Raw genomic sequence first — 14406 nt, forward strand, 5'->3', positions numbered from 1 at the left:
ATGACTCCTTATATAGAGATCTGATATGCCTTTGTCTCTCAATTCTCCCTCTTCACTTTTAGGGTTTCAATATGGATTAGGTAAAATACAATGTATCTACCCCATATCTTGTTCTCTTCTAGAAACTTTGCCAGTTGTATCCTCAAAAACGTTTTACATGGTGTTCTGTGCCACTAGCTCATCATTCTTATCTTCTATTTAATTTACAAGCTTCTAAGTAATGACCTTGTCGGCTTAGTTCTGGCCAATCTTCAATCTTCAAAATAATGTAGCAACTCGGCATTATTTGTTTTACTGATGCTCGGCATCTCAGTGTTACTCGGCATCTACACAAAATTGTGTTACTCGGCACTTACAGAAAACTGTGTTACTCGGCACCTACAGAAAACTGTGTTACTCGGCACCTACAGAAAACTGTGTTACTCGGCACCTACTCTTTACTCGGCACCTGAAGATCACTTGGCTTATATGATATACTCGGCACCTGAAGATCACTCGGCTTATATGATATACTTGACACCTGAAGATCACTCGGCTTATATGATATACTCGGCACCTTCTCTTAGTTGAGCTTTGTAAAAGACTTAGCTAACACCTAACCTCTTTAATATGTTTCAGTGTGCCCTTTTTCTGTATCTTATAGTATGTTATCAAATACACTTTTTCATCAATGGCTTAGCTGATCCTAGTACTTCATTACAACATCATAACTTCAACCTTTCTCTAGGTGTTCTAGTTACATCTTATTGATTGCCACCACCTTGTCAACCAACAAATTGATAGTAGTTGGATCACTAAAGCAATTGTCATTCCTGCAAGTAGCAAGTTTGACATCAATGAAAAAACAATGATTGAGAACATTCTTTATCATTCCAACAACTCTTATTATCAATTCAATCATTTCTAACAATTCTAATATATTTAAGAACTGTGTTAGTAATATTATAAAAGTGATGCCACAATTAGCATTGGATGAACAAAGATCAACGACATGAACAAAGATCAATGACTCCAGATATTTTTCGGGTCTAATTTGGCAACAACCGATTAGCTTTTCTAAATGTCCCAAAAAGATGACATGTGGAAAACATGTATCAAGTGTCAAATCACTATGCTCATAGTAGCACCATTTGATCAACTTATATCAATGACCAAAGATGATTTTGCACAAATCTAGGGAATACTCAACCATTTTTATAAATGCAACCGAAAAGAAGACACATGTCAAATCTAATCACTAATAAATTTATAATGATGTATCATTATTGAATTATTTATATTGTAATGAAATTTAAATTTAAATGAAAACTTTAAGTATGCTATATAAATTAGAATGATTTAACTATAATATATTAGGTCCTTAATTATAGCCTAATTTTATAATATAATTATTGAAGTAGTTTTCTATGTTATAACATAATAGTCAATATATAAAATATTTATAAACTACTCTATTTTCATAGAAACATTTTGATTATAACATACCAACTTTTTATTTTTTTTGACGAATAATCCTTTCTATTAATAAATAATATACTTAGTTACAATTCACAAAAAAGGGGTCAGGGGATACAATATCACCTCATGAAAGTTCACATGGCCATAGCTAGAATCAACAACTATTCATAAAAAAAAAACTTATAAGAAACAACCCTCAAGCAATCAATGTAGTGCTAGTTGAGGGGGGTGGTTCATCCTGATCATGGAATCCCCAATCATCACTGGGATTGGAAAGTAGGCTAGGAAGAGTCCAACCATCAACAACGTCATTGGGGGCCTATTCTTCATCTTTGGTATCAGTCTGTGAAGGTGAAATAGCCAACTCCAGGCAAAAGGGCCATTTACCAGAAACAACATGTCGAGCACTAGGAAGGGGAGCCACAAGGCTCAGGGACCAGCCTGTGCCACCATGTGGCACGGAAGTTGAGCAAGGATGCCAACCACCATCACCACAACTGGGAGAGCAGTGATGGGGAACTTGTGATCATGGTGTGTGTGAGTGGTGGCTAGAAGAAATGTGCCCCTAGTGATGACCCTTGGGCATAGTAGTATCAACCGAAGCATCAAGAGGCACTCTGGCAACTATACAAGGAGCATTACCCCAATGATTGAGAAGCATCCTGGGCCTATAAGGAGGGCCACTTTTGTTGAGCTATCATTTTGCATGATTCTTAACTATAGAAATCCTTTTGAACTCCTCTTTTGAAAAGATAATCTGGGATCAATTGTGAATTGTATCCAAACATCTTTCAACACACCAATGACTTTTACTTTTGTTTTATCCAGTTGTATCACTATTCGATTAAAAGGTTGAGGAGTGACTCCCAACCTTTGTGCTATCCACAATGGCATAACATTACAATAAAATCCTAAATCAATTAGGCAATTATAAAGATTCTTCCCACATATTCTGATGTTAAGCAAAAATAGGGGCACCTCAACCTTGTCTTTAAACATAGTTGGTATTGCCTCTGGAGCATTAACTTGTTGAGATACTGTCTTTTGAGGAACAATACTCATATTATGGGGTGCCTTGATATGATCAAGAGTTTTCATTAGTGCTTCTCATTGATGAAGACAATTTTGTAGCATATCAAACATGGACATGTTGGCCTTTGTTCATTTCAAATCTTCCATTATATTATACTTTTCAGTAGACTAGGTGGGATTTTTCAAGATTGTAGGCACATTTCCTTGATTTTGATTTTGCTATCCTCCATACGGGGGTTTGATTAGTACTACATTGTTACTTGCTCTCAGATTGGGAGGAGTTAGTTGTAATTCTGGAGGAATCTCATCTGTCATAGGTTCTTTTCAACTTTGCAAATTGTAAGTATTCTGTTTGTCATTTCGAAAAGCAAGCATCTCTTTTGGTTGCATATCTAGTTCCTGACTAAATGGAAAAGAGAATTCTTCATTGCTTGGTTGTTCCATTTCTATGTTCTATGCAGAATCGTAAGATTCCAGTAGCATAGAATTAAATTGCATGGGAGGCACATTATCTTTTGCTTGTGAATTCTGATTCACTTCTTGATTTCCATTGTAATATGAACCATCATTGTTAGGTACATTTTGACTATCGTCATACTGATTGATGTCCACATACTGAGCATTATTTTTATTTTTATCTGCAGGAATGCTTCCATTTTTTGGACGAGTGTTCCATTGTTGACGAAGGATTTGATCAACACAAATCCACAAAGGCTTTGAATACCTGCATGCAAAAACCTATCACAGAAGAAAAAGACAAGAGGAGGCAAAGGGTTTTGCTCTAAAAATAATGCTAATGTATTTTTAGAAATGGAAAAGATAACCAAATACAAAAGAGATCAATCCTTATACAAGGAGATCAAAACCCGAAAGGGTAATCTAAGAAGAAAAGCTATTTAATAATTACTAATTAATTACTAGATAGAGATGCAAAAAAGATGCATAAAGGGAAATATTAAGAAGGGAATAAAGTAAATTTAATAAATGAAATTAAATCAATGCTTTACTTTAATACCCCCCCCCTTAATATGAGCAACAATGCAGCTACAAACAATGCAATGCTGAAAGTAAACTTGGGTCTTGGCAACAAGGCTTGATGAGGTACCCAATCAAAACAAAATCTCTGTAAAATGGAGAAATAGAGAAAACCCAGTGGGAAAAACTCCACTCCAAAAAGAGATAGCAATAAAAGAAGGAAGGACTCATTACTGATACCCCCCAAGGACAACTTCCTTCACCCCAAGCATAGAACGTAGCTGAAGATACTGCAGGGATGCAAAAGGTTTAGTGAAGATGACTGTAACCTTCTTAGCAGTAGGAATGTACTCAAGCTCAAGGCACCATCCTGAATGAGATGTCAAATAAAGTGCATGTAAAGCTCAATGTACTTGGTCCACTAATGCTCAACTAGGTTGCATGAAATGTGTATAACACTCTAATTATCACACCGCAGAAAGGTGGGACTATTAGGAGGAAATCCAAACTTTTTCATCAACTATTGAAGCCACAAAACCTCATGACTAGCCAATGCAACTGCCCTGTATTCTGTCTCAATAGATGATAATGCATGAGGATGCTGCTTTCTGCAAGACCATGTAATAGACCAAAACCAAGACAAAATACAAAACCAGAAGTAGACTTGCGATCATCAATATCACCAGCCTAATCTAAATCTATGAAACCAACAATGTGAGGATCTCTTGATGTATAGTGAATGCCATAACATGTTGTACCTCTAATATACCTCAAGATACATTTGAATTCTTGCCAATGACTCTCATGAGGATCATGGGAGAATCAAGAGACAAGTCCAACTACAAAGGAAATATTAGGATGTGTGTGTGTCAAGTACAACAAACTACCCACAAGCTATATGTATAGAGTGGAATCCACTGTAGGAGTAGAGAAAGTGGTAAATAAAACAACACCTAACTAAAATGGTGTGGGGGCAAGCTTGCAATCAAGCATGCTAGATCTTTGAAGCATATCATGAGCATACTTCTTCTGGAGTATGGCTATCCCATTTGAAGATTGAACAACTTGCAGGCCTAAAAAATAGTGGACAAGTCCAAGATTTGTCATCTCAAACTACTCTCTCAATGCTTGTTGAACACCTTGTATCATGGAAACTGAGCTTCTTGTGATGATGAGGTCATCAACATAAAGAACAAGTATCAATAAGTCAGCCCCATAATGCTGAATGTAAATTGTAGGATCATAATGATACCATGTGAACTGGGAAGCAAGCAAGAAGGAATCCATCTTCTCATACCAAGCCCTAGGGGGCCTATTTGAGACCATATAAAGACCTCCAAAGCTGACATACCAATGAAGAGTCCTACACAAAACTATGAGGCTACTCCATATAGATCTCCTAATGAAGGTCTCCATGCAAAAAGGCACTCTTCACATCCATTTGAAAAATTATCCATCCCTATAAAGCTACTAGAGAGAGTACAAGGCAAATAGAGTTCATCTTGGCAACAAGGGCAAAGGTTTTAGAGTAATCAATACCCTCAACGTATGTGAAACCCTTTGCAACAAGACATGTCTTGTACCTATCAATAGAACCATCTGCAACATACTTGGTACAGTACACCCAATGACACCAAACTAACTTTGTTCCTTTTGGAAGAGTACACAACCCATGTGTGATTCTTCATCAAAGAAGAATACTCCTCATCCATAGCCCTATCCCACTCTGAGTGTCCTATACTCTATGAAAAATTCTAAGGATCATTAGAAATGGCATGACTCAAAAGGCCACTACTAATAGTCTGAGAGTGAGTATGACGAACATCTATAGGATCACCTACCAGAGGTCCAGTTGCATCAATAGTATCACAAGCCCACTTGGGCACTCATAGAACATCTAGTGGAGGAGGCAAAGGGGGATCAATCTCAAGATCTTCCTCAGAGGAGGCATAATCCTATAGAGGAGTAGATGAAGTAATGGGTAGTGAAGAAAAAGTTGAAGATGGAGGATCCATAGAATGATACCGCTCATCAAATTGAACATCATGAAAAAACAAGACATCTCTAGAATCGAGATCAAACAACTTGTATGCCTTCACATCCTCATAGTAGCCAAAAAAAAGAGTGGTCAGCTCTTCTTCTCCATGGATTTTCGCTAAGCATCTAGAATAAATGCCCAAGCCTCACTACCAAAAATGTAGAAAGTAGAAACATTAGGCTTGACATGAGTCTAAGCCTCCTCAGGAGTCATGTGTCACAATGCCTTATGAGGCATCTAATTCTGAATATAGTTGGCACAATTGATAACCTCATCCCAAAAAGAAGAACTCATAGCTTGAGACTGTATCATAAAATTAGCCATCTCCCATAATGTCCTATTCTTTCTCTTAGCAACCCCATTCTACTAAGGTGTATAGGGAATAGAGAAGTGATGTTGTAAACCATGCTCAGTGCAAAAATCTCTAAATATTGATTCACATATTCCCCCCCATTTTTAGTGTGGATACACTTGACTGAAAGACCAAACTACTTCTCTACAAAAGTCTTAAAGATTCAAAATGAATCAAAGACATTAGACTTGTACTTCAAAAAGTACACCCATGTGCGTCTAGAGAAGTCATCAATGAAGGTGAGCACATATTAGGCACCTAAAAAGGATGGAGTGGAAAATGACATAAGATCATTGTGTATCAACTCCAATGGTGCCTGAGCAAATGTGGATCGACCTGTTGGAAAAGGATCTCTGTGATGTTTGCCAAGTACACAACCTTGACACACAACGTCAATACAAGAGATCTGAGGTAATCCAATCACTACCTCCTTTGTACTCATCTATTGTAAGTATCTATAGTTGACATGGCCAAAATTCTCATGCCAAAGTTTTCTCACTGTGTCTACATGAGCAATGAGAGAAACACCTATAGAATCAGAGCTCTCAAAGCCATCGAGCTGATATAAGCGAAACTGAAGATCAACACTCCCTATAGCAATAACCAAATTAGGATCATGGAGGTCTCAAATAACCACATCATGTGGTGAGAACTCAAATGTCTTTCCAGAGCTTGAATGAAAAATCTAAAAGATAGACAGGAGGTTTGTAGAAATGGCTGGAACCAAGAGAATATCCTATAGTGAACCACCCTCTAAAGAGATAGGCTGAGAAGAATCACCAACTACAATATTTTTAGTAACACTCTTAGTGAGGTAACCAAATTAGGTGAGTGTGCCATATGATGGGAAGCTCCAAAATCAAGAATCTAAGGAGCTAGACAAGACAATGCATGTGTAGAAAGAGCATGTCCTTTCCCTGTAGGTGGAGGTGGAGGCTTCAAAGAAGCAATGCTGGATTATTGCATGGCCTCCTCTAATGCCTCAAGACATTTCCAACACTTGGAAATTGGATGTCCTTCCTTGCCACGAAAATTGCAAGCTACACTTGTATACTTCTTAGTCTTGGAGGAAGACTCACTAGACTTAGAAGTATTACCCTTCTAAGAGGGTTTTCGAGCATCTAATTTGGGAGGAGGCTTGGAGGGACTCTCACTACCTACTGAATCTATCTTATGCTTTAATTTTAGCTTCAACTTTCCTGTAGATGTCTAAGCTACCAATGCCTTTGTCTTAGAACTAGTCATAGTATCCAACTATGTGAGTTTTGACTGCTCTCTAGTCAAGCAATCACAAAAGACCTCAAAAGAAGGCATAAAAAATAAATTCCCCAAAGCATCTTTGGTGGAATAGAATGTGGAAGAAAATATCTAAAAATTCCCTTGAAGCTTTGAGAGAATCAAATAGATGCACTTAGTATCAATCTTCATCTTTCCACAACTCTACAATAAGGATCTCTATTGAGTAAACTTCATCAAGAAGTCATCAATAGTCATTAAAGAAATCTGGTGCAAGTGATGTAATCTTTGTCTCTATCTGAAGTTCCCTAAACTCATTCACAGTACCAAACAAGCCCTCAAGCTTGGTCCACATAGCCAAAGGAGTATTACACCCATCCAAATGAAACTGTAAACTATCTGATACCTATAATGCAATCAATCTGATTGCCTCATCCATTTTGTTTCGACATTGCATGATCTCAAAAGGCCTCTAAAGAACAAGCTGAACTGCATCTAAACATAAACACAACCCTTTTGATCGGAGAAGCTGAGTCATTGAGGTCTTCTAGGTGTGATAATTGTGAGGGGTCAGAAGTTCTACAGAAGAAGTGGTCTCGACCATTGGTTTAGAAATGGTTTTTGTTTTATTTTTTGATATACTGATATAATAATAGAAAATAATATAAAAATGCCCCCCACAATGCAATAAACTGAACCCCAACTTACAAATAAATTATGTAAATGAGATAAGAGAGAAAAATCTTCAAATACAAATAAAAAATACCTACTATCAAATATTGGTGAAAGACTAAGAATCTGTAAAGTTCTCAAAAAGAGCTTTTCGACACTTTTTTTGAATCGAAAAATGGAGCTATAACGAAGAAGCTATGCCCCCCAGAAGATAGAACTCATCAACAAACTTCAAATTCTAAAGCAAGTATTAATCTAGAAAGAAATCTCAAAAATTTATTCTCCATCATCTCCATCTAAAAATCAACTTTTTGACGATTCTTTTAGAACTAAAAAAGACCCCCATATGCAAGAGTTATCACAAAAAAGATGACAAGCCCCCCAAAAGCAATAATTTTTTTTTTAATAAAAAAATAATAATAAAAAATCAACACCACCACTAGTGGTGGCAAAGTGGAGCTTTGGTGGCCTAGGTGGAGGAGGAGTGGAGCATGGCTTTGCTGACCACTTGCCTTGCTAGATAAATAATTTTCAATGCCAGGAAGGGCCTATGGACCAAAACATTTATATTGTGCATTTAATTTTTTTGTCATGCCTGACCACTACTTCAGTTTTTCTACATATTAGGACTTTGTTGTTATAAGTTCCTTTCAGATGTTATGTTTTTATTTCTCTAAAATTTTCTTATATTATTGTCCTTTGGAACATGAGGCTTATGCTGAATGTATTTTCTGTTCAAAACTATTTTATTAGCATTGAAGGTTACTTAGGATTTTATGATTTGAAAACTGACATATATATAATTGCATGTTGATTGGGTATCAATTATGTTTATTATGTTTCTAACTCATTGTAAACTACATTCTATGTTTGTATGTATAGGAAAGAAAGTTATATATTGTATGTTTAACTTGACATTGCAAATACATTTTTATGTTAATATGTTGTATGTATTTGGAACTTGTCATTATTTTCTTATGTGTGACTGAGAAGGGATTGAATTAATGCATTGGATTTGTTTTCAGTATAGCTTATAGGCATTTGATGTTTAGGTTTAGATTCTTCTCAATACATATAACCCTAAGATGGTTTTGATTACATGACTTATATTAACTTATTATAAACTATAGTTGGCCTTGTATTTATACTTGTTATTGAAAGGGTCTAAACACCCTAAGTTGAGATTGGCATAAACATTTCTATTTTTCTTTTTTTTTAAAAAAAAGGTTTAATTACCTCTTATGTAATATGTAACCCTAAATGGGTTTTGAATGCTATGTAAAATGTAATATATTCATTGTTTTTGAAAGCCAAACATGGCGGTGGCATTGAGACTGCCATATGCACGACATTGTGAAGTGTCACAGTTAAATTAATGCAAGTTAATGAGGGTATTATTGCATTTTTGTTTTGGTTGGCCATTTCTTTTCGTAAGTTGGTTTCTTATTGAGATTGGGCCAAAAACTTGGCCGCATTTGTCATGCCCAAACTACATGGGCAAAACACAAATTTTTTTTTGAATAGATTTAATTGGAATAATTCGACCTTTGCCAATAATTTCTTTTTAAATGAAAATCCATAAAGCCTAATTACAACCTTAACATACAAGAATATGAATTATCCATTTTAAATCAATTAATGCAAGAATTGTTTGATTCAAATAATCATGCAACCTGAATCTACATCCATGATCATAATTTTCATTTTCAACATGAAAGAAAAATTGAAATTTTACCAAATTGAACATCATCAATTCCATCCTATTTTGAGATACATCCATCTAAATTTAAATCATGATTTAATCACATGATAACCAATTATACTCAACCACCAATTTTTATTGGCAAACCTGATTCAAAGGCTCAGCCGGGAAAGAACCAGGAAGAAAACCCGGCTTCGTTGCCATTTACAACAAAGTTTAAAATACAATTTACAATAGGATATCAATCCCAAATTTCAACAATATAGTTGAATTTTCTTCATGTCCCTCATCGAGGGATTCATTTCAAATTTTGCAACACATTTATACGAACCGAGGAGGAAACAAATATCTGATCGGGTGACAACCAAGCATAACCAAGAAACAATCAAACAAGCATAATCATACATGGTTTACACAATAGCATTCACAATGAATAAAAACTAGGGAAAGGTGGATTCTTCCAGCCAGGAGAAGTCAAGCACAACACCAAACAGATGCCCAATCGGGGCTATATATCAAGAACTTCCGTTCTTCCATTTCAACATACCAGAATCATACAAGGTTTGTGCTAACAAGTAGGGGCCCATAACACCCTACCCTTTCTCCCTCTTCTCATCCTGAGAAGAGACTCTACACTGGATGGAGTCCGACTAAATAGACCTTTCCAAAAATTGGTCACTTCTGCCCTCTCCAAGGGTGAGTAATACCAAAACACCCATGCAATAAAAATCTCAAAATTGCAACATAAACATGAAAGGAAATCAACCAAAAATAACATGGTTTCCAAAGCTTCCCAACATACCCACAAACATACAAACATTGAAACAATAGCAAGGCAGCATAAGCATGAAACAAGAATGAAATCTGAACAAGGGAGATGAGAATTCCAACCTTCACAAAGAGGTAATGGCAATGAACAAGTTTGAGTAGAGTTTCCACTTCCTTTCTTCAACTTTCCAAAAGCTTCTCTCTAAATGTAGAGATTGGGTAACAACCTCCCCAAGTCCAAGAAGGGCCTCTAAATAAGCCTCTAACTCAACCACCCAAAAGGAGCAATAACTACACCCACCCACTTACAATTCTAGAAACTCCTAACTCAACCTACACTATAGTTAGACACTAAAAAGGAGGTGGGGTAAGACAACTCATGGCAACCACTTGCAATTTTCGCACAAAGGCAAAAAGAGACTTTTTGAGTGGCCTCAAAAGTCAACAAAAGGGGCTTAAGTGTTGGAAAAGACCCCTAACCCATACCCATACCCCTTGGGTATAATTATTTCATGATTTGAAGCCTAAGGAATGGGTTTAGAGCCAAACAAAAGCTAGGAAAAATTATTAAGACCAACTAACAACTCAAGTAATGCAAATTAAGCACTAATCCAGATTAAGGGTGACTAAACATGATTAAGAACCAAATTAGCAAAAGATACTAACTTAATCCGACTTAGGTCCAAGGGTTACACAGCTAACCCTAACTAGCACGCTAAAGAGCACAAACAATTTACGAGTGTCAAGTGACACTAAAAGAACATAGTTACGAATATTAACATTTACTAATCACAAAAAGATACATACATACATCTCACAATTAAAATACTTGAATTACGAACAATAGGGTTTCCAAAATTAACACATAGAGATCAGTTCTGTTCCTCCATCGATTTCCTCAGCTAAAATATCTGCACACTCATTGCACACATCAGTAGTCCCAAAAATCACATTTACATATGTATATATACGTATCAAAAATTCACATAAATTGAAACATACATTAATCAGGGTTTCTTTCATCCTACTTATATCTTTTAATCATAAAGATTCCAAAAATCAATGTGTTAATCCTACATTTTACTTAATTCATCTACATCCATATACCTAAAACCAAAAATGATGAACATCAAATATCTAGAAGTAACATCACACAACATGAAATAAAAATATGTTCAAGCATCAGATAATGTCTCGACATCTCGAATCGTGAGTATCCAAATAATAGTAATGTATCGCTATGCTACGATGGATCGGGGCAAACTCAGAACATAATGCTTCAATTAATTAACTATTTAATTTATTTCTACTCACATTTAATCATCGGTAATTACATAATCAATATGACATATAACTTATTCATTAATTCAGATTAAGTACGAGAATAATCATTGTCAAGCATGCATATACCTAAACATCATAACATCACCAACAGTGAATATTGAACTATCTAAATGCATAAAATCCTAATCATTGAGGTAACACAATCAATAACATCATCATTAAGTGAGACACCTTGTACTATTGTTAGTGCAAATTAAATGTTTAAATAGTCAAGACAACATAGTCATTCTCTATTCTTAAGTATTAAAGCATGGATGTATCTCTTCTCAATTTTCATAAGGACATCTAAAACCCTACAACATCCATATCCATTCAAATCTCCTACAACAAATTTGACAGAGAAATTCATATTTAATAGGTACATGCGAGGAGGGACCTTACATCATTGCTTTGTTTTGTTAAACACCTATGATGCTTCTTGCTAAGGAATCGACATCATGGAGGAATTTGTTGAAAGAACATTCATTCTTATGAGCCCGAGCATTGTTGAGTTTCTCACTACCAAGCATTCTCTTGCATTGCATTTAGTTTCTTCTATTGAATAATTTATCCTCTATTTCAAGCAAGTTTATTTGTTTTGGCATTTTGGAAGTGTGGATTTGAGTTGGGTTTTTGGCTCTGACGGCAGGTTGCTAAAGTGTTTCGTGCTAAGCATTTACCCTCTACTAATTTCAAGTAGGGGAAATTTCTTACCCTATTCTATATCTCTCTCTATTTATATTTGCATTTGTATTTTTATATGCATGTATCAATTTTAAATGATGAATATTTGACACTCAAGCATGGATATATGCAAAGTTGGGCACTGTGTATAGCATAGGCCTGCACATATCCATACTTGAATGTGAAGTATGGTGAAATATTTTGGAAATTTTTGTATGCATATATTTTGGGATTTGCCCCAAACATGTGGTTCCCACTAAGTTGAACATGGTCAGAAACACATGCTTGCGACAGTAAGCATGCATGTGATTGTATACAACATATGGGTATTCAGCTTCCTCATAGCTGAGCTCTGAGAGAACCCATATCTCAACGTCCATGGGTTTGTGTGGCTCGGCCACAAGACACAAGCTCACATTGGATTGCAGACTCATCACTGATCAAGAGCATAGTCACTCTATTAAAAATTTCACATGACCAAGGGTTAAGTCATTATATTGAATAATGCATTTGAAAACTAAGGCTTGGTCATTATATTAAAAACACTTTGTTGAAACCTAGGGATTCAGCTAAGGTACTAAATCGTTGTTAAATGAAGACGTAGATAACATAGTGAACAATATATGACAACTGATGGTAATGACTATATATGAGCAATGTTAGTATGCTAATAGAAACCAAATTTAAATAAAGCTTCTACAAACTAAAAAAAATTCATAAACTTCAAGATAGACTAAGATGAGCTCTCAATTGAGAATATGAGCCATTAATGGACTCTCTCAATGAGAAGCTCTCTTGTTGAGTAGCTTTGTCTAAATAGATAGGATGTATGCTCAAGCTTTATGCTTCAAAAAGGGCTTCAAATGGAGTTGGAATTTGGGTGTGAGTGTATGGTTTTGATGTAAAATGGCTTCTTAAAATGGCATTATGACTTTACTTCATGGATGGTGTTGTTTTGCAAAGGGTAAGGATCCAATTTATAGGCAAGAGGCTTGAGGGATTTAGGGCTAAGATGCAAGGATGGGGAAAAGCTCATGGAGGGCTCAGATTGCATGAGAGGAGAGCACATAGATTGTGCTTCCTTACAGCCAATCAGGGAGTGACACATGTCACAGGGTGAGAGGATGGAGGAAAAGGGAAGGATGAGTCAACAAAAGAGGCTCAAGGGGTAAAATCTTCATAAAGACCCTCATAATGGCTTGTAAGAGCAATTAAAGGGCTTTGGAAGAGTCATTTATGGCCTAGTGAGCTTCATAAAGTTTTATGGTTGGGATATTTTGAGGGAGATGAGAGGAATTTCGACTTGGGTTTGATTAGGAAGGTTTTAAGCTTGCTTAGGCTTGTGAAAATGATTAGAGGATGGATTAGGATGGTTTAGGATTATCTTAGGGATAGGCAAGTGGAAGACATTTAATGAGGGTGGGTGAAGGAGGAGATATTTGTTAACTTTGGCTTGGGTTAGTAAGTTTTAACCCATGTTTAGGGAATGTGACAAGGTTAGGAGGGGATTAGGATTAGGTTTAAAAACATCTTCTAGAAGAGTCTAGACTTTGGATGAGGATAAAGACTTTCTAGAATAGTCTAGAACTTCCTAGGATGAGGATGAAGACTTTCTAGAAGAGTCTACAACTTCTTAGGATGAGGATAAATTAGATTTTTAGGAAATAAATAAAGTTTTATTTATTTCAAGGGTTTGGGTTGAGGAGATATTTATTAAAACTTTTTTAATAAACATGAGGATTAATATTTAATCTTAATTAAATATTTTGAGTTGGGATTAGGGGTAGGAAATGATGGGATTAGCCTTTAATCAAAATTAAAGAAGGATTAGAAGATTTTGGAAGAGGTTAGTGGTCTTAAGGAAATTGGCCAAGCTTTGGGTAAAATATAATTTATTTATTTATTTTGGGTTTTTTGGTCAATTTATTAATAAATAAGGAAATAATGTTTAAATAAGATTTAAACATTTTTGGGAGGGATTCCTTAATTAAATATTTTTAATTAAGATAAAGGGATTTAATGGCATAAAAATAAATAAATAAATAAATAAATAAATAAATAAATAAATAAAATAAATAATTAATTAAATAATTAATTAATTAATAAATGATGATGTCATTAGGAACTTTTTTTTAGAAAATAAAAATATTTTATTTTCTAAAAGTT

This window comes from Cupressus sempervirens, chromosome 10 (genome assembly GCF_028749045.1).
Source record: "Cupressus sempervirens isolate cs-2001-9-10 chromosome 10, ASM2874904v1, whole genome shotgun sequence".
Lineage (NCBI taxonomy): Eukaryota > Viridiplantae > Streptophyta > Pinopsida > Cupressales > Cupressaceae > Cupressus > Cupressus sempervirens.